The sequence below is a fragment of the Macaca mulatta genome, chromosome 15 (genome assembly GCF_049350105.2).
Source record: "Macaca mulatta isolate MMU2019108-1 chromosome 15, T2T-MMU8v2.0, whole genome shotgun sequence".
Lineage (NCBI taxonomy): Eukaryota > Metazoa > Chordata > Mammalia > Primates > Cercopithecidae > Macaca > Macaca mulatta.
In genome coordinates, this window is record NC_133420.1 from 29,110,966 (window position 1) to 29,130,401 (window position 19,436).

Here is a 19,436-nt window from a genome sequence, read left to right on the forward strand (position 1 = left end):
ACTGCTGAGTGTTCTGTTAATTCATCTCACAGAGTTACATCTGTATTTCGTGGATCTCCTTGCTAGCCTTATTTATGTGGAACCTGAGAACAGATATTTCAGATCTCATTTAAGACTATACGGCCAAAGGAAATATCCTCCGATAACAAAGAGAAAGAAGCTTTCTGAGAAACTTCTTTGTGTTCTGTGAAATCATCTCACAGAGTTACAGCTTTCCCCTCAAGAAGCCTTTCTCTAAGACAGTTCTTGTGGAATTGGCAAAGTGATATTTGGAAGCCCATAGAGGGCTATGGTGAAAAAGGAAATATCCTCAGATGAAATCTGGAAAGAAGCTTTCTGAGAAACTGCTTAGTGTTCTGTTAATTCATCTCAGAGAGTTACATCTGTATTTCGTGGATCTCTTTGCTAGCCTTATTTCTTTGGAATCTGAGAACAGATATTTCGGATCCCATTGAAGACTATAGGGCCAAAGGAAATATCCTCCGATAACAAAGAGAAAGAAGCTTTCTGATTAACTTCTTTGTGTTCTGTGAAATCATCTCACAGAGTTACAGCTTTCCCCTCAAGAAGCCTTTCGCTAAGACAGTTCTTGTGGAATTGGCAAAGTGATATTTGGAACCCCTAGAGGGCTATGGTGAAAAAGGAAATATCCTCAGATGAAAACTGGAAGGAAGCTTTCTGAGAAAATGCTTAGTGTTCTGTTAATTCATCTCACAGAGTTACATCTGTATGTCGTGGATCTCTTTGCTAGCCTTATTTCTGTGGAATCTGAGAACAGATATTTCGGATCCCATTGAAGACTACAGGGCCAAAGGAAATATCCTCCGATAACAAAGAGAAAGAAGCTTTCTGAGAAACTTCTTTGTGTTCTGTGAAATCATCTCACAGAGTTACAGCTTTACCCTCAAGAAGCCTTTCGCTAAGACAGTTCTTGTGGAATTGGCAAAGTGATATTTGGAAGCCCATAGAGGGCTATGGTGAAAAAGGAAATACCCTCACATGAAATCTGGAAAGAAGCTTTCTGAGAAACTGCTGAGTGTTCTGTTAATTCATCTCACAGAGTTACATCTGTATTTCGTGGATCTCTTTGCTAGCCTTATTTTTGTGGAACCTGAGAACAGATATTTCAGATCTCATTTAAGACTATAGGGCCAAAGGAAATATCCTCCGATAACAAAGAGAAAGAAGCTTTCTGAGAAACTTCTTTGTGTTCTGTGAAATCATCTCACAGAGTTACAGCTTTCCCCTCCAGAAGCCTTTCGCTAAGACAGTTCTTGTGGAATTGGCAAAGTGATATTTGGAAGCCCATAGAGGGCTATGGTGAAAAAGGAAATATCCTCAGATGAAATCTGGAAAGAAGCTTTCTGAGAAACTGCTTAGTGTTCTGTTAGTTCATCTCACAGAGTTACATCTGTGTTTCGTGGATCTCTTTGCTAGCCTTATTTCTGTGGAATCTGAGAACAGATATTTCGGATCCCTTTGAAGACTATAGGGCCAAAGGAAATATCCTCCGATAACAAAGAGAAAGAAGCTTTCTGAGAAACTTCTTTGTGTTCTGTGAAATCATCTCACAGAGTTACAGCTTTCCCCTCAATAATCCTTTCGCTAAGACAGTTCTTGTGGAATTGGCAAAGTGATATTTGGAAGCCCATAGAGGGATATGGTGAAAAAGGAAATATCCTCAGATGAAATCTGGAAACAAGTTTTCTGAGAAACTGCTTAGTGTTATGTTAATTCATCTCACAGAGTTACATCCGTATTTCGTGGATCTCTTTGCTAGCCTTATTCCTGTGGAATCTGAGAACAGATATTTCGGATCCCTTTGAAGACTATAGGGCCAAAGGAAATATCCTCCGATAACAAAGAGAAAGAAGCTTTCTGAGAAACTTCTTTGTGTTCTGTGAAATCATCTCACAGAGTTACAGCTTTCCCCTCAAGAAGCCTTTCGCTAAGACAGTTCTTGTGGAATTGGCAAAGTGATATTTGGAAGCCCATAGAGGGCTATGGTGAAAAAGGAAATATCCTCAGACGAAATCTGGAAAGAAGCTTTCTGAGAAACTGCTTAGTGTTCTGTTAATTCATCTCACAGAGTTACATCTGTATTTCCTGGATCACTTTGCTAACCTTATTTCTGCGGAATCTGAGAACAGATATTTGGGATCCCTTTGAAGACTATAGGGCCAAAGCAAATATCCTCCGATAACAAAGAGAAAGAAGCTTTCTGAGAAACTTCTTTGTGTTCTGTGAAATCATCTCACAGAGTTACAGTTTTCCCCTCAAGAAGCCTTTTGCTAAGACAGTTCTTGTGGAATTGGCAAAGTGATATTTGGAAGCCCATAGAGGGCTATGGTGAAAAAGGAAATGTCCTCAGACGAAATCAGGAAAGAAGCTTTCTGAGAAACTGCTTAGTGTTCTGTTAATTCATCACACAGAGTTACATCTGTATTTCGTGGATCTCTTTGCTAGCCTTATTTCTGTGGAATCTTAGAACAGATATTTCGGATCCTTTTGAAGACCATAGGGCCAAAGGAAATATCCTCCGATAACAAAGAGAAAGAAGACTTCTGAAAAACTTCTTTGTGTTCTGTGAAATCATCTCACAGAGTTACAGCTTTCCCCTCAAGAAGCCTTTCGCTAAGACAGTTCTTGTGGAATTGGCAAAGTGATATTTGGAAGCCCATAGAGGGCTATGGTGAAAAAGGAAATATCCTCAGACGAAATCTGGAAAGAAGCTTTCTGAGAAACTGCTTAGTGTTCTGTTAATTCATCTCACAGTGTTACATCTGTATTTCGTTGATCCCTTTGCTAGCCTTACTTCTTTGGAATCTGAGAACAGATATTTCGGATCCCTTTGAAGACGATAGGGCCAAAGGAAATATCCTCCGATAACAAAGAGAAAGAAGCTTTCTGAGAAACTTCTTTGTGTTCTGTGAAATCATCTCACAGAGTTACACCTTTCCCCTCAACAAGCCTTTCGCTAAGACAGTTCTTGTGGAATTAGCAAAGTGATATTGGGAATCCCATAGAGGGCTATGGTGAAAAAGGAAATATCCTCATATGAAATCTGGAAAGAAGCTTTCTGAGAAAGTGCTTAGAGTTCTGTTAATTCATCTCACAGAGTTACATCTGTATTTCGAGGATCTCTTTGCTAGCCTTATTTCTTTGGAATCTGAGAAGAGATATTTCGGATCCCTTTGAAGACTATAGGGCCAAAGGAAATATCCTCCGATAACAAAGAGAAAGAAGCTTTCTGAGAAACTTCTTTGTGTTCTGTGAAATCATCTCATAGAGTTACAACTTTCCCCTCAATAAGCCTTTCGCTAAGAGAGCTCTTGTGGAATTGGCAAAGTGATATTGGGAAGCCCCTGGAGGGCGTTGGTGAAAAAGGAAATATCCTCAGATGAAATCTGGAAAGAAGCTTTCTGAGAAACTGCTTAGTGTTCTATTAATTCATCTCACAGGGTTTCATCTGTATTTCGTGGATCTCTTTGCTAGCCTTATTTCTGTGGAATCTGAGAACAGGTATTTCGGATCCCTTTTAAGACTATAGGGCCAAAGGAAATATCCTCCAATAACAAAGAGAAAGAAGCTTTCTGAGAAACTTCTTTGTGTTCTGTGAAATCATCTCACAGAGTTACAGCTTTCCCCTCAACAAGCCTTTCGGTAAGACAGTTCTTGTGGAGTTGCCAAAGTGATATTTGGAAGCCCAAAGAGCGCTATGGTGAAAAAGGAAATATCCTCAGATGAAATCTGGAAAGAAGCTTTCTGAGAAACTGCTTAGTGTTCTGTTAATTCATCTCACAATGTTACATCTGTATTTCGTGGATTTCTTTGCTAGCCTTATTTCTGTGGAATCTGAGAACAGATATTTTGGATCCATTTGAAGACTATAGGGCCAAAGGAAATATCCTCCGATAACAAAGAGAAAGAAGCTTTCTGAGAAACTTCTTTGTGTTCTGTGAAATCATCTCACAGAGTTACATTTTTCCCCTCAAGAAGCCTTTCGGAAAAACAGTTCTTGTGGAATTGGCAAACTGATATTTGGAAGCCCATAGAGGGCTAGGGTGAAAAACGAAATATCCGCACATGAAATCGGGAAAGAAGCATTCCTAAGAACTGCTTAGTGTTCTGTTAATTCATCTCACCAAGTTACATCTGTATTTCGTGGATCTCTTTGCTAGCCTTATTTCTGTGGGATCTGAGAAGAGATATTTCGTATCCCTTTGAAGACTATAGGGCAAAAGGAAATATCTTCCGATAACAAAGAGAAAGAAGCTTTCTGAGAAACTTCTTTGTGTTCTGTATAATCATCTCACAGAGTTACAGCTTTCCCCTCCACAAGCCTTTCGGTAAGACAGTTCTTGTGGAATTGGCAAAGTGATATTCGGAAGCCCATAGAGGGCTATGGTGAAAAAGGAAATATCCTCAGATGAAATCTGGAAAGAAGCTTTCTGAGAAACTGCTTAGTGTTCTGTTAATTCATCTCACAGAGTTACATCTGTATTTCCTGGATCTCTTTGCTAGCCTTATTTCTGTGGAATCTGAGAAGAGATATTTCGGATCCCTTTGAAGACTATAGGGCCAAAGGAAATATCTTCCGAAAACAAAGAGAAAGAAGCTTTCTGAGAAAATTCTTTATATTTTGTGAAATCATGTCACAGAGGTACAGCTTTCCCTAGAAGAAGCCATTCGCTAAGACAGTTCTTGTGGAATTGGCAAAGTGATATTTGCATGCCCATAGAGGGCTATGGTGAAAAAGGAAATATCCTCAGATGAAATCTGGAAAGAAGCTTTCTGAGAAAGTGCTGACTGTTGTGTTAATACATCTCACCGAGTTACATCGGTATTTCGTGGATCTATTTGCTAGCCTTATTTCTGTGGAATCTGAGAACAGATATTTCGTATCCCTTTGAAGACTATAGGGCCAAAGGAAATATCCTCCGATAACAAAGAGAAAGAAGCTTTCTGAGAAACTTCTTTGTGTTCTGTGAAATCATCTCACAGAGTTACATCTGTATTTCGTGGATCTCTTTGCTAGCCTTATTTCTTTGGAATCTGAGAAGAGATATTTCGGATCCCTTTGGAGACTATAGGGCCAAAGGAAATATCCTCCGATAACAAAAAGGAAAGTAGCTTTCTGAGAAACTTCCTTGTGTTCTGTGAAATCATCTCAGAGAGTTACAGCTTTCCCCTCAAGAAGCCTTTCCCTAAGACAGTTCTTGTGGAATTGGCAAAGTGACATTTGGAGGCCCTTAGAGGGCTATGGTGAAAAAGGAAATATCCTCAGATGAAATCTGGAAAGAAGCTTTCTGAGAAACTGCTTAGTGTTCTGTTAATTCATCTCACAGAGTTACATCTGTATTTCGTGGATCCCTTTGCTAGCCTTATTTCTGTGGAATCTGAGAACAGATATTTCGCATCCCTTTGAAGATTACAGGGCCAAAGGAAATATCCTGTGATAACAAAGAGAAAGAAGCTTTCTGAGAAACTTCCTTGTGTTCTGTGAAATCATCTCACAGAGTTACAGCTTTCCCCTCAACAAGCCTTTCGCTAAGACAGTTCTTGTGGAATTAGCAAAGTGATATTGGGAAGCCCATAGAGGGCTATGGTGAAAAAGGAAATATCCTCATATGAAATCTGGAAAGAAGCTTTCTGAGAAACTGCTTAGTGTTCTGTTAATTCATCTCACAGAGTTACATCTGTATTTCGTGGATCTCTTTGCTAGCCTTATTTCTTTGGAATCTGAGAAGAGATATTTCGGATCCCTTTGGAGACTATAGGGCCAAAGGAAATATCCTCCGATAACAAAAAAGAAAGTAGCTTTCTGAGAAACTTCTTTGTGTTCTGTGAAATCATCTCAGAGAGTTACAGCTTTCCCCTCAAGAAGCCTTTCCCTAAGACAGTTCTTGTGGATTTGGCAAAGTGACATTTGGAAGCCCATAGAGGGCTATGGTGAAAAAGGAAATATCCTCAGATGAAATCTGGAAAGAACCTTTCTGAGAAACTGCTTAGTGTTCTGTTAATTCATCTCACAGACTTACATCTGTATTTCCTGGATCTCTTTGCTAGCCTTATTTCTGTGGAATCTGAGAAGAGATATTTCGGATCCCTTTGAAGACTACAGGGCCAAAGGAAACATCCTCCGATAACAAAGAGAAAGAAGCTTTCTGAGAAACTTCTTTATGTTCTGTGAAATCATCTCAGAGAGTTACAACTTTCCCCTCAAAAAGCCTTTCGCTAAGACAGTTCTTGTGGAATTGGCAAAGTGATATTGGGAAGCCCCTAGAGGGCGTTGGTGAAAAAGGAAATATCCTCAGATGAAATCTGGAAGAAGCTTTCTGAGAAACTGCTTAGTGTTCTGTTAATTCATCTCACCGAGTTACATCGGTATTTCGTGGATCTATTTGCTAGCCTTATTTCTGTGGAATCTGAGAACAGATATTTCGGATCCCTTTGAAGATTATAGGGCCAAAGGAAATATCCTCCGATAACAAAGAGAAAGAAGCTTTCTGAGAAACTTCTTTGTGTTCTGTGAAATCATCTCACAGAGTTACATCTGTATTTCGTGGATCTCTTTGCTAGCCTTATTTCTTTGGAATCTGAGAAGAGATATTTCGGATCCCTTTGGAGACTATAGGGCCAAAGGAAATATCCTCCGATAACAAAAAAAAAGTAGCTTTCTGAGAAACTTCCTTGTGTTCTGTGAAATCATCTCAGAGAGTTACAGCTTTCCCCTCAAGAAGCCTTTCCCTAAGACAGTTCTTGTGGAATTGGCAAAGAGATATTTGGAAGCCCATAGAGGGCTATGGTGAAAAAGGAAATACCCTCAGATGAAATCTGGAAAGAAGCTTTCTGAGAAACTGCTTAGTGTTCTGTTAATTCATCTCACAGACTTACATCTGTATTTCCTGGATCTCTTTGCTAGCCTTATTTCTGTGGAATCTGAGAACAGATATTTCGGATCCCTTTGAAGACTATAGGGCCAAAGGAAATATCCTCCGATAACAAAGAGAAAGAAGCTTTCTGAGAAACTTCTTTGTGTTCTGTGAAATCATCTCACAGAGTTACAGCTTTCCCCTCAAGAAGACTCTCGCTAAGACAGTTCTTGTGGAATTAGCAAAGTGATATTGGGAAGCCCATAGAGCGCTATGGTGAAAAAGGAAATATCCTCAGATGAAATCTGGAAAGAAGCTTTCTGAGAAACTGCTTAGAGTACTGTTAATTCATCTCACAGAGTTACATCTGTATTTCGTGGATCTCCTTGCTAGCCTTATTTCTGTGGAATCTGAGAAGAGATATTTCGGATCCCTTTGGAGACTACAGGGCCAAAGGAAATATCCTCCGATAACAAAGAGAAAGAAGCTTTCTGAGAAACTTCTTTGTGTTCTGTGAAATCATGTCAGAGAGTTACAGCTTTCCCCTCAAGAAGCCTTTCCCTAAGACAGTTCTTGTGGAATTGGCAAAGTGATATTTGCATGCCCATAGAGGGTTATGGTGAAAAAGGAAATATCCTCTTATGAAATCTGGAAAGAAGCTCTCTGAGAAACTCCTTAGTGTTCTGTTAATTCATCTCACAGAGTTACATCTGTATTTCCTGGATCTCTTTGCTAGCCTTATTTCTGTGGAATCTGAGAACAGATATTTCGGATCCCTTTGAAGACTATAGGGCCAAAGGAAATATCCTCCGATAACAAAGAGAAAGAAGCTTTCTGAGAAACATCTTTGTGTTCTGTGAAATCATCTCAGAGAGTTACAACTTTCCCCTCAATAAGACTTTCGCTAAGACAGTTCTTGTGGAATTGGCAAAGTGATATTGGGAAGCCCCTAGAGGGCGTTGGTGAAAAAGGAAATATCCTCAGATGAAATCTGGAAAGAAGCTTTCTGAGAAACTGCTGAGTGTTCTGTTAATTCATATCACAGAGTTACATCTGTATTTCGTGGATCTCTTTGCTAGCCTTATTTCTGTGGAATCTGAGAACAGATATTTCGGATCCCTTTGGAGACTATAGGGCCAAAGGAAATATCCTCCGATAACAAAGAGAAAGAAGATTTCTGAGAAACTTCTTTGTGTTCTGTGAAATAATCTCACAGAGTTAGAGCTTTCCCGTCAAGAAGCCTTTCTCTAAGACAGTTCTTGTGGAATTGGCAAAGTGATATTCGGAAGCCCATAGAGGGCAATCGTGAAAAAGGAAATATCCTCAGATGAAATCTGGAAAGAAGCTTTCTGAGAAACTGCTTAGTGTTCTGTTAATTCATCTCACAGAGTTACATCTGTATTTCGTGGATCTCTTTGCTAGCCTTATTTCTGTGGAATCTGAGAACAGATATTTCGGATCCCTTTGGAGACTATAGGGCCAAAGGAAATATCCTCCGATAAAAAAGAGAAAGAAGCTTTCTGAGAAACTTCTTTGTGTTCTGTGAAATCATCTCAGAGAGTTACAGCTTTCCCCTCAAGAAGCCTTTCGCTAAGACAGTTCTTGTGGAATTGGCAAAGTGATATTTGGAAGCCCATAGAGGGCTATGGTGAAAAAGGAAATATCCTCAGATGAAATCTGGAAAGAAGCTTTCTGAGAAACTGCTTAGTGTTCTGTTAATTCATCTCACAGACTTACATCTGTATTTCCTGGATCTCTTTGCTAGCCTTATTTCTGTGGAATCTGAGAAGAGATATTGCGGATCTCTTTGAAGACTATAGGGCCAAAGGAAATATCCTCCGATAACAAAGAGAAAGAAGCTTTCTGAGAAACTTCTTTTTGTTCTGTGAAATCATCTCACAGAGTTAAAGCTTTCCCCTCAAGAAGCTTTTCGCTAAGACAGTTCTTGTGGAATTGGCAAAGTGATATTTGCATGCCCATAGAGGGCTATGGTGAAAAAGGAAATATCCTCAGACGAAATCTGGAAAGAAGCTTTCTGAGAAACTGCTTAGTGTTCTGTTAATTCATCTCACAGAGTTACATCTGTATTTCGTGGATCTCTTTGTAGCCTTATTTCTGTGGAATCTGAGAACAGATATTTCGGATCCCTTTGAAGACTATAGGGCCAAAGGAAATATCCTCCGATAACAAAGAGAAAGAAGCTTTCTGAGAAACTTCTTTGTGTTCTGTGAAATCATCTCACAGAGTTACAGCTTTCCCCTCAACAAGCCTTTCGCTAAGACAGTTCTTGTGGAATTGGCAAAGTGATAGTGGGAATCCCATAGAGGGCTATGGTGAAAAAGGAAATATCCTCAGACGAAATCTGGAAAGAAGCTTTCTGAGAAACTGCTTAGTGTTCTGTTAATTCATCTCACAGAGTTACATCTGTATTTCGTGGATCTCTTTGCTAGCCTTATTTCTGTGGAATCTGAGAACAGATATTTCGGATCCCTTTGAAGACTATAGGGCCAAAGGAAATATACTCCGATAACAAAGAGATAGAAGCTTTCTGAGAAACTTCTTTGTGTTCTGTCAAATCATCTCACAGAAGAACAGCTTTCCATAGAAGAAGCCATTCGCTAAGACAGTTCTTGTGGAATTGGCAAAGTGATATTTGGAAGCCCATAGAGGGCTATGGTGAAAAAGGAAATATCCTCAGATGAAATCTGGAAAGAAGCTTTCTGAGAAACTGCTTAGTGTTCTGTTAATTCATCTCACAGAGTTACATCTGTATTTCGTGGATCTCTTTGCTAGCCTTATTTCTGTGGGATCTGAGAAGAGATATTTCGGATCCCTTTGATGACTATAGGGCCAAAGGAAATATCTTCCGATAACAAAGAGAAAGAAGCTTTCTGAGAAATTTCTTTATGTTCTGTGAAATCATCTCACAGTGGTACAGCTTTCCCTAGAAGAAGCCATTCGCTAAGACAGTTCTTGTGGAATTGGCAAAGTGATATTTGCATGCCCATAGAGGGCTATGGTGAAAAAGGAAATATCCTCAGATGAAATCTGGAAAGAAGCTTTCTGAGAAACTGCTGAGTGTTCTGTTAATTCATCTCACAGGGTTACATCTGTATTTCGTGGATCTCTTTGCTAGCCTTATTTCTGTGGAATCTGAGAACAGGTATTTCGGATCCCTTTGAAGACTATAGGGCCAAAGGAAATATCCTCCGAAAACAAAGAGAAAGAAGCTTTCTGAGAAACTTCTTTGTGTTCTGTGAAATCATCTCACAGAGTTACAGCTTTCCCCTCAACAAGCCTTTCGGTAAGACAGTTCTTGTGGAATTGGCAAAGTGATATTTGGAAGCTGAAAGAGCGCTATGGTGAAAAAGGAAATATCCTCCGATGAAATATGGAAAGAAGCTTTCTGAGAAACTGCTTAGTGTTCTGTTAATTCATCTCACAATGTTACATCTGTATTTCGTGGATCTCTTTGCTAGCCTTATTTCTGTGGAATCTGAGAACAGATATTTCGGATCCCTTTGAAGACTATAGGGCCAAAGGAAATATCCTCCGATAACAAAGAGAAAGAAGCTTTCTGAGAAACTTCTTTGTGTTCTGTGAAATCATCTCACAGAGTTACAGCTTTCCCCTCAATAAGCCTTTCGCTAAAACAGTTCTTGTGGAATTGGCAAAGTGATATTTGGAAGCCCATAGAGGGCTAGGGTGAAAAATGAAATATCCTCACATGAAATCTGGAAAGAAGCATTCCTAAGAACTGCTTAGTGTTCTGTTAATTCATCTCACAGAGTTTCATCTGTATTTCGTGGATCTCTTTGCTAGCCTTATTTCTGTGGAATCTGAGAACAGATATTTCGGATCCCTTTGGAGACTATAGGGCCAAAGGAAATATCCTCCGATAACAAAGAGAAAGAAGCTTTCTGAGAAACTTCTTTGTGTTCTGTGAAATCTTCTCACAGAGTTACAGTTTTCCCCTCAATAAGCCTTTCGCTAAGACAGTTCTTGTAGAATTGGCAAAGTGATATTTGCATGCCCATAGAGGGTTATGGTGAAAAAGGAAATATCCTCAGATGAAATCTGGAAAGAAGCTTTCTGAGAAACTGCTTAGTGTTCTGTTAATTCATCTCACAGAGTTACATCTGTATTTCCTGGATCTCTTTGCTAGACTTATTTCTGTGGAATCTGAGAACAGATATTTCGGATCCCTTTGAAGACTATAGGGCCAAAGGAAATATCCTCCGATAACAAAGAGAAAGAAGCTTTCTGAGAAACTTCTTTGTGTTCTGTGAAATCATCTCACAGAGTTACAACTTTCCCCTCAATAAGACTTTCGCTAAGACAGTTCTTGTGGAATTGGCAAAGTGATATTGGGAAGCCCCTAGAGGGCGTTGGTGAAAAAGGAAATATCCTCAGATGAAATCTGGAAAGAAGCTTTCTGAGAAACTGCTGAGTGTTCTTTTAATTCATATCACAGAGTTACATCTGTATTTCGTGGATCTCTTTGCTAGCCTTATTTCTGTGGAATCTGAGAACAGATATTTCGGATCCCTTTGGAGACTATAGGGCCAATGGAAATATCCTCCGATAACAAAGAGAAAGAAGATTTCTGAGAAACTTCTTTGTGTTCTGTGAAATCATCTCACAGAGTTACAGCTTTCCCCTCAAGAAGCCTTTCGCTAAGACAGTTCTTGTGGAATTGGCAAAGTGATATTCGGAAGCCCATAGACGGCAATCGTGAAAAAGGAAATATCCTCAGATGAAATCTGGAAAGAATCTTTCTGAGAAACTGCTTAGTGTTCTGTTAATTCCTCTCAACGAGTTACATCTGTATTTCGTGGATCCCTTTGCCAGCCTTATTTCTTTGGAATCTGAGAAGAGATATTTCGGATCCCTTTGGAGACTATAGGGCCAAAGGAAATATCCTGGGATAGCAAAAAAGAAAGAAGCTTTCTGAGAAACTTCTTTGTGTTCTGTGAAATCATCTCAGAGAGTTACAGCTTTACCCTCTAGAAGCCTTTCCCTAAGACAGTTCTTGTGGAATTGGCAAAGTGATATTTGGAAGCCCATAGAGCGCTATGGTGAAAAAGGAAATATCCTCAGACGAATTCTGGAAAGAAGCTTTCTGAGAAACTGCTTAGTGTTCTGTTAATTCATCTCACAGAGTTACATCTGTATTTCGTGGATCTCTTTGCTAGCCTTATTTCTGTGGAATCTGAGAGCAGATATTCGGATGCCTTTGAAGACTATAGGGCCAAAGGAAATATCATCCGATAACAAAGAGAAAGAAGCTTTCTGAGAAACTTCTTTGTGTTCTGTCAAATCATCTCACAGAAGTACAGCTTTCCATAGAAGAAGCCATTCGCTAAGACAGTTCTTGTGGAATTGGCAAAGTGATATTCGGAAGCCCATAGAGGGCTACGGTGAAAAAGGAAATATCCTCAGATGAAATCTGGAAAGAAGCTTTCTGAGAAACTGCTTTGTGTTCTGTTAATTCATCTCACAGAGTTACATCTGTATTTCCTGGATCTCTTTGCTAGCCTTATTTCTGTGGAATCTGAGAAGAGATATTTCGGATCCCTTTGAAGACTATACGGCCAAAGTAAATATCTTCCGATAACAAAGAGAAAGAAGCTTTCTCAGAAACTTCGTTATATTCTGTGAAATCATGTCACAGAGGTACAGCTTTCCCTACAAGAAGCCATTCGCTAAGACAGTTCTTGTGGAATTGGCAAAGTGATATTTGCATGCCCATAGAGGGCTATGGTGAAAAAGGAAATATCCTCAGATGAAATCTGGAAAGAAGCTTTCTGAGAAAGTGCTGACTGTTGTGTTAATTCATCTCACCGAGTTACATCGGTATTTCGTGGATCTATTTGCTAGCCTTATTTCTGTGGAATCTGAGAACAGATATTTCGGATCCCTTTGAAGACTATAGGGCCAAAGGAAATATCCTCCGATAACAAAGAGAAAGAAGCTTTCTGAGAAACTTCTTTGTGTTCTGTGAAATCATCTCACAGAGTTACATCTGTATTTCGTGGATCTCTTTGCTAGCCTTATTTCTTTGGAATCTGAGAAGAGATATTTCGGATCCCTTTGGAGACTATAGGGCCAAAGGAAATATCCTCCGATAACAAAAAAGAAGGTAGCTTTCTGAGAAACTTCTTTGTGTTCTGTGAAATCATCTCACAGAGTTACAGCTTTCCCCTCAAGAAGCCTCTCGCTAAGACAGTTCTTGTGGAATTGGCAAAGTGATATTTGTAAGCCCCTAGAGGGCTATGGTGAAAAAGGAAATATCATCAGATGAAATCTGGAAAGAAGATTTCTGAGAAACTGCTTAGTGTTCTCTTAATTCATCTAACCGAGTTACATCTGTATTTCGTGGATCTCTTTGCTAGCCTTATTTCTGTGGAATCTGAGAACAGATATTTCGGATCCCTTTGAAGACTATAGGGCCAAAGGAAATATCCTGTGATAACAAAGAGAAAGAAGATTTCTGAGAAACTTCTTTGTGTTCTGTGTAATCATCTCACAGAGTTACAGCTTTCCCCTGAAGAAGCCTTTCGCTAAGAGAATTCTTGTGGAATTGGCAAAGTGATATTTGGAAGCCCATAGAGGGCTATGGTGAAAAAGGAAATATCCTCAGACGAAATCTGGAAAGAAGCTTTCTGACAAACTGCTTAGTGTTCTGTTAATTCATCTCACAGATTTACATCTGTATTTCGTGGATCTTTGCTAGCCTTATTTCTGCGGAATCTGAGAACAGATATTTCGGATCCCTTTGAAGACGATAGGGCCAAAGGAAATATCCTCCGATAACAAAGAGAAAGAAGCTTTCTGAGAAACTTCTTTGTGTTCTGTGAAATCATCTCACAGAGTTACAGCTTTCCCCTCAAGAAGACTCTCGCTAAGACAGTTCTTGTGGAATTAGCAAAGTGATATTGGGAAGCCCATAGAGCGCTATGGTGATAAAGGAAATATCCTCAGATGAAATCTGGAAAGAAGCTTTCTGAGAAACTGCTTAGAGTACTGTTAATTCATCTCACAGAGTTACATCTGTATTTCGTGGATCTCCTTGCTAGCCTTATTTCTGTGGAATCTGAGAAGAGATATTTCGGATCCCTTTGGAGACTATAGGGCCAAAGGAAATATCCTCCGATAACAAAGAGAAAGAAGCTTTCTGAGAAACTTCTTTGTGTTCTGTGAAATCATGTCAGAGAGTTACAGCTTTCCCCTCAAGAAGCCTTTCCCTAAGACAGTTCTTGTGGAATTGGCAAAGTGATATTTGCATGCCCATAGAGGGTTATGGTGAAAAAGGAAATATCCTCAGATGAAATCTGGAAAGAAGCTTTCTGAGAAACTGCTTAGTGTTCTGTTAATTCATCTCACAGAGTTACATCTGTATTTCCTGGATCTCTTTGCTAGCCTTATTTCTGTGGAATCTGAGAACAGATATTTCGGATCCCTCTGAAGACTATAGGGCCAAAGGAAATATCCTCCGATAACAAAGAGAAAGAAGCTTTCTGAGAAACTTCTTTGTGTTCTGTGAAATCATCTCAGAGAGTTACAACTTTCCCCTCAATAAGACTTTCGCTAAGACAGTTCTTGTGGAATTGGCAAAGTGATATTGGGAAGCCCCTAGAGGGCGTTGGTGAAAAAGGAAATATCCTCAGATGAAATCTGGAAAGAAGCTTTCTGAGAAACTGCTTAGTGTTCTGTTAATTCATATCACAGAGTTACATCTGTATTTCGTGGATCTCTTTGCTAGCCTTATTTCTGTGGAATCTGAGAACAGATATTTCGGATCCCTTTGGAGACTATAGGGCCAAAGGAAATATCCTCCGATAACAAAGAGAAAGAAGATTTCTGAGAAACTTCTTTGTGTTCTGTGAAATCATCTCACAGAGTTACAGCTTTCCCCTCAAGAAGCCTTTCGCTAAGACAGTTCTTGTGGAATTGGCAAAGTGATATTCGGAAGCCCATAGAGGGCAATCGTGAAAAAGGAAATATCCTCAGATGAAATCTGGAAAGAAGCTTTCTGAGAAACTGCTTAGTGTTCTGTTAATTCATCTCACAGAGTTACATCTGTATTTCGTGGATCTCTTTGCTAGCCTTATTTCTGTGGAATCTGAGAACAGATATTTCGGATCCCTTTGGAGACTATAGGGCCAAAGGAAATATCCTCCGATAACAAAGAGAAAGAAGCTTTCTGAGAAACTTCTTTGTGTTCTGTGAAATCATCTCACAGAGTTACAGCTTTCCCCTCAAGAAGCCTTTCGCTAAGACAGTTCTTGTGTAATTGGCAAAGTGATATTTGCATGCCCATAGAGGGCTATGGTGAAAAAGGAAATATCCTCAGACGAAATCTGGAAAGAAGCTTTCTGAGAAACTGCTTAGTGTTCTGTTAATTCATCTCACAGAGTTACATCTGTATTTCGTGGATCTCTTTGCTAGCCTTATTTCTGTGGAATCTGAGAACAGATATTTCGGATCCCTTTGAAGACTATAGGGCCAAAGGAAATATACTCCGATAACAAAGAGAAAGAAGCTTTCTGAGAAACTTCTTTGTGTTCTGTCAAATCATCTCACAGAAGAACAGCTTTCCATAGAAGAAGCCATTCGCTAAGACAGTTCTTGTGGAATTGGCAAAGTGATATTTGGAAGCCCATAGAGGGCTATGGTGAAAAAGGAAATATCCTCAGATGAAATCTGGAAAGAAGCTTTCTGAGAAACTGCTTAGTGTTCTGTTAATTCATCTCACAGAGTTACATCTGTATTTCGTGGATCTCTTTGCTAGCCTTATTTCTGTGGGATCTGAGAAGAGATATTTCGGATCCCTTTGAAGACTATAGGACCAAAGGAAATATCCTCCGATAACAAAGAGAAAGAAGCTTTCTGAGAAACTTCTTTGTGTTCTGTGAAATCATCTCACAGAGTTACAGCTTTTCCCTCAATAAGCCTTTCGCTAAGACAGTTCTTGTGGAATTGGCAAAGTGATATTTGGAAGCCCATAGAGGGCTAGGGTGAAAAATGAAATATCCTCACATGAAATCTGGAAAGAAGCATTCCTAAGAACTGCTTAGTGTTCTGTTAATTCATCTCACAGAGTTACATCTGTATTTCGTGGATCTCTTTGCTAGCCTTATTTCTGTGGAATCTGAGAACAGATATTTCGGATCCCTTTGGAGACTATAGGGCCAAAGGAAATATCCTCCGATAACAAAGAGAAAGAAGCTTTCTGAGAAACTTCTTTGTGTTCTGTGAAATCATCTCACAGAGTTACAGCTTTCCCCTCAAGAAGCCTTTCCCTAAGACAGTTCTTGTGGAATTGGCAAAGTGATATTTGGAAGCCCATAGAGGGCTATGGTGAAAAAGGAAATACCCTCAGATGAAATCTGGAAAGAAGCTTTCTGAGAAACTGCTTAGTGTTCTGTTAATTCATCTCACAGACTTACATCTGTATTTCCTGGATCTCTTTGCTAGCCTTATTTCTGTGGAATCTGAGAACAGATATTTCGGATCCCTTTGAAGACTATAGGGCCAAAGGAAATATCCTCCGATAACAAAGAGAAAGAAGCTTTCTGAGAAACTTCTTTGTGTTCTGTGAAATCATCTCACAGAGTTACAACTTTCCCTTCAAGAAGCTTTTCGCTAACACAGTTCTTGTGGAATTGGCAAAGTGATATTTGGAAGCCCATAGAGGGCTATCGTGAAAAAGGAAATATCCTCAGACGAATTCTGGAAAGAAGCTTTCTGAGAAACTGCTTAGTGTTCTGTTAATTCATCTCACAGAGTTACATCTGTATTTCGTGGATCTCTTTGCTAGCCTTATTTCTGTGGAATCTGAGAACAGATATTTCGGATCCCTTTGAAGACTATAGGGCCAAAGGAAATATCATCCGATAACAAAGAGAAAGAATGTTTCTGAGAAACTTCTTTGTGTTCTGTCAAATCATCTCACAGAAGTACAGCTTTCCATAGAAGAAGCCATTCGCTAAGACAGTTCTTGTGGAATTGGCAAAGTGATATTCGGAAGCCCATAGAGGGCTATGGTGAAAAAGGAAATATCCTCAGATGAAATCTGGAAAGAAGCTTTCTGAGAAACTGCTTAGTGTTCTGTTAATTCATCTCACAGAGTTACATCTGTATTTCCTGGATCTCTTTGCTAGCCTTATTTCTGTGGAATCTGAGAAGAGATATTTCGGATCCCTTTGAAGACTTTAGGGCCAAAGGAAATATCTTCCGATAACAAAGAGAAAGAAGCTTTCTGAGAAACTTCTTTATATTCTATGAAATCATGTCACAGAGGTACAGCTTTCCCTAGAAGAAGCCATTCGCTAAGACAGTTCTTGTGGAATTGGCAAAGTGATATTTGCATGCCCATAGAGGGCTATGGTGAAAAAGGAAATATCCTCAGATGAAATCTGGAAAGAAGCTTTCTGAGAAAGTGCTGACTGTTGTGTTAACTCATCTCACCGAGTTACATCTGTATTTCGTGGATCTCTTTGCTAGCCTTATTTCTGTGGAATCTGAGAACAGATATTTCGGATCCCTTTGAAGACTATGGGGCAAAAGGAAATATCTTCCGATAACAAAGAGAAAGAAGCTTTCTGAGAAACTTCTTTGTGTTCTGTGAAATCATCTCACAGAGTTACAGTTTTCCCCTCAATAAGCCTTTCGCTAAGACAGTTCTTGTAGAATTGGCAAAGTGATATTAGGAAGCCCCTAGAGGGCGTTGGTGAAAAAGGAAGTATCCTCAGATGAAATCTGGAAAGAAGCTTTCTGAGAAACTGCTTAGAGTTCTGTTAATTCATCTCACAGAGTTACATCTGTATTTCGTGGATCTCTTTGCTAGCCTTATTTCTGTGGAATCTGAGAACAGATATTTCGGATCCCTTTGGAGACTATAGGGCCAAAGGAAATATCCTCCGATAACAAAGAGAAAGAAGCTTTCTGAGAAACTTCTTTGTGTTCTGTGAAATCATCTCAGAGAGTTCCAGCTTTCCCCTCAAGAAGCCTTTCCCTAAGACAGTTCTTGTGGAATTGGCAAAGTGATATTTGGAAGCCCATAGAGGGCTATGGTGAAAAAGGAAATACCCTCAGATGAAATCTGGAAAGAAGCTTTCTGAGAAACTGCTTAGTGTTCTGTTAATTCATCTCACAGACTTACATCTGTATTTCCTGGATCTCTTTGCTAGCCTTATTTCTGTGGAATCTGAGAACAGATATTTCGGATCCCTTTGAAGACTATAGGGCCAAAGGAAATATCCTCCGATAACAAAGAGAAAGAAGCTTTCTGAGAAACTTCTTTGTGTTCTGTGAAATCATCTCACAGAGTTTCAACTTTCCCTTCAAGAAGCTTTTCGCTAACACAGTTCTTGTGGAATTGGCAAAGTGATATTTGGAAGCCCATAGAGGGCTATCGTGAAAAAGGAAATATCCTCAGACGAATTCTGGAAAGAAGCTTTCTGAGAAACTGCTTAGTGTTCTGTTAATTCATCTCACAGAGTTACATCTGTATTTCGTGGATCTCTTTGCTAGCCTTATTTCTGTGGAATCTGAGAAGAGATATTTCGGATCCCTTTGAAGACTATAGGGCCAAAGGAAATATCATCCGATAACAAAGAGAAAGAATGTTTCTGAGAAACTTCTTTGTGTTCTGTCAAATCATCTCACAGAAGTACAGCTTTCCATAGAAGAAGCCATTCGCTAAGACAGTTCTTGTGGAATTGGCAAAGTGATATTCGGAAGCCCAGAGAGGGCTATGGTGAAAAAGGAAATATCCTCAGATGAAATCTGGAAAGAAGATTTCTGAGAAACTGCTTAGTGTTCTGTTAATTCATCTCACAGAGTTACATCTGTATTTCCTGGATCTCTTTGCTAGCCTTATTTCTGTGGAATCTGAGAGGAGATATTTCGGATCCCTTTGAAGACTTTAGGGCCAAAGGAAATATCTTCCGATAACAAAGAGAAAGAAGCTTTCTGAGAAACTTCTTTATATTCTGTGAAATCATGTCACAGAGGTACAGCTTTCCCTAGAAGAAGCCATTCGCTAAGACAGTTCTTGTGGAATTGGCAAAGTGATATTTGCATGCCCATAGAGGGCTATGGTGAAAAAGGAAATATCCTCAGATGAAATCTGGAAAGAAGCTTTCTGAGAAAGTGCTGACTGTTGTGTTAACTCATCTCACCGAGTTACATCGGTATTTCGTGGATCTATTTGCTAGCCTTATTTCTGTGTAATCTGAGAACAGATATTTCGGATCCCTTTGAAGACTATAGGGCCAAAGGAAATATCCTCCGATAACAAAGAGAAAGAAGCTTTCTGAGAAACTTCTTTGTGTTCTGTGAAATCATCTCACAGAGTTACATCTGTATTTCGTGGATCTCTTTGCTAGCCTTATTTCTTTGGAATCTGAGAAGAGATATTTCGGATCCCTTTGGAGACTATAGGGCCAAAGGAAACATCCTCCGATAACAAAAAAGAAAGTAGCTTTCTGAGAAACTTCCTTGTGTTCTGTGAAATCATCTCAGAGAGTTACAGCTTTCCCCTCAAGAAGCCTT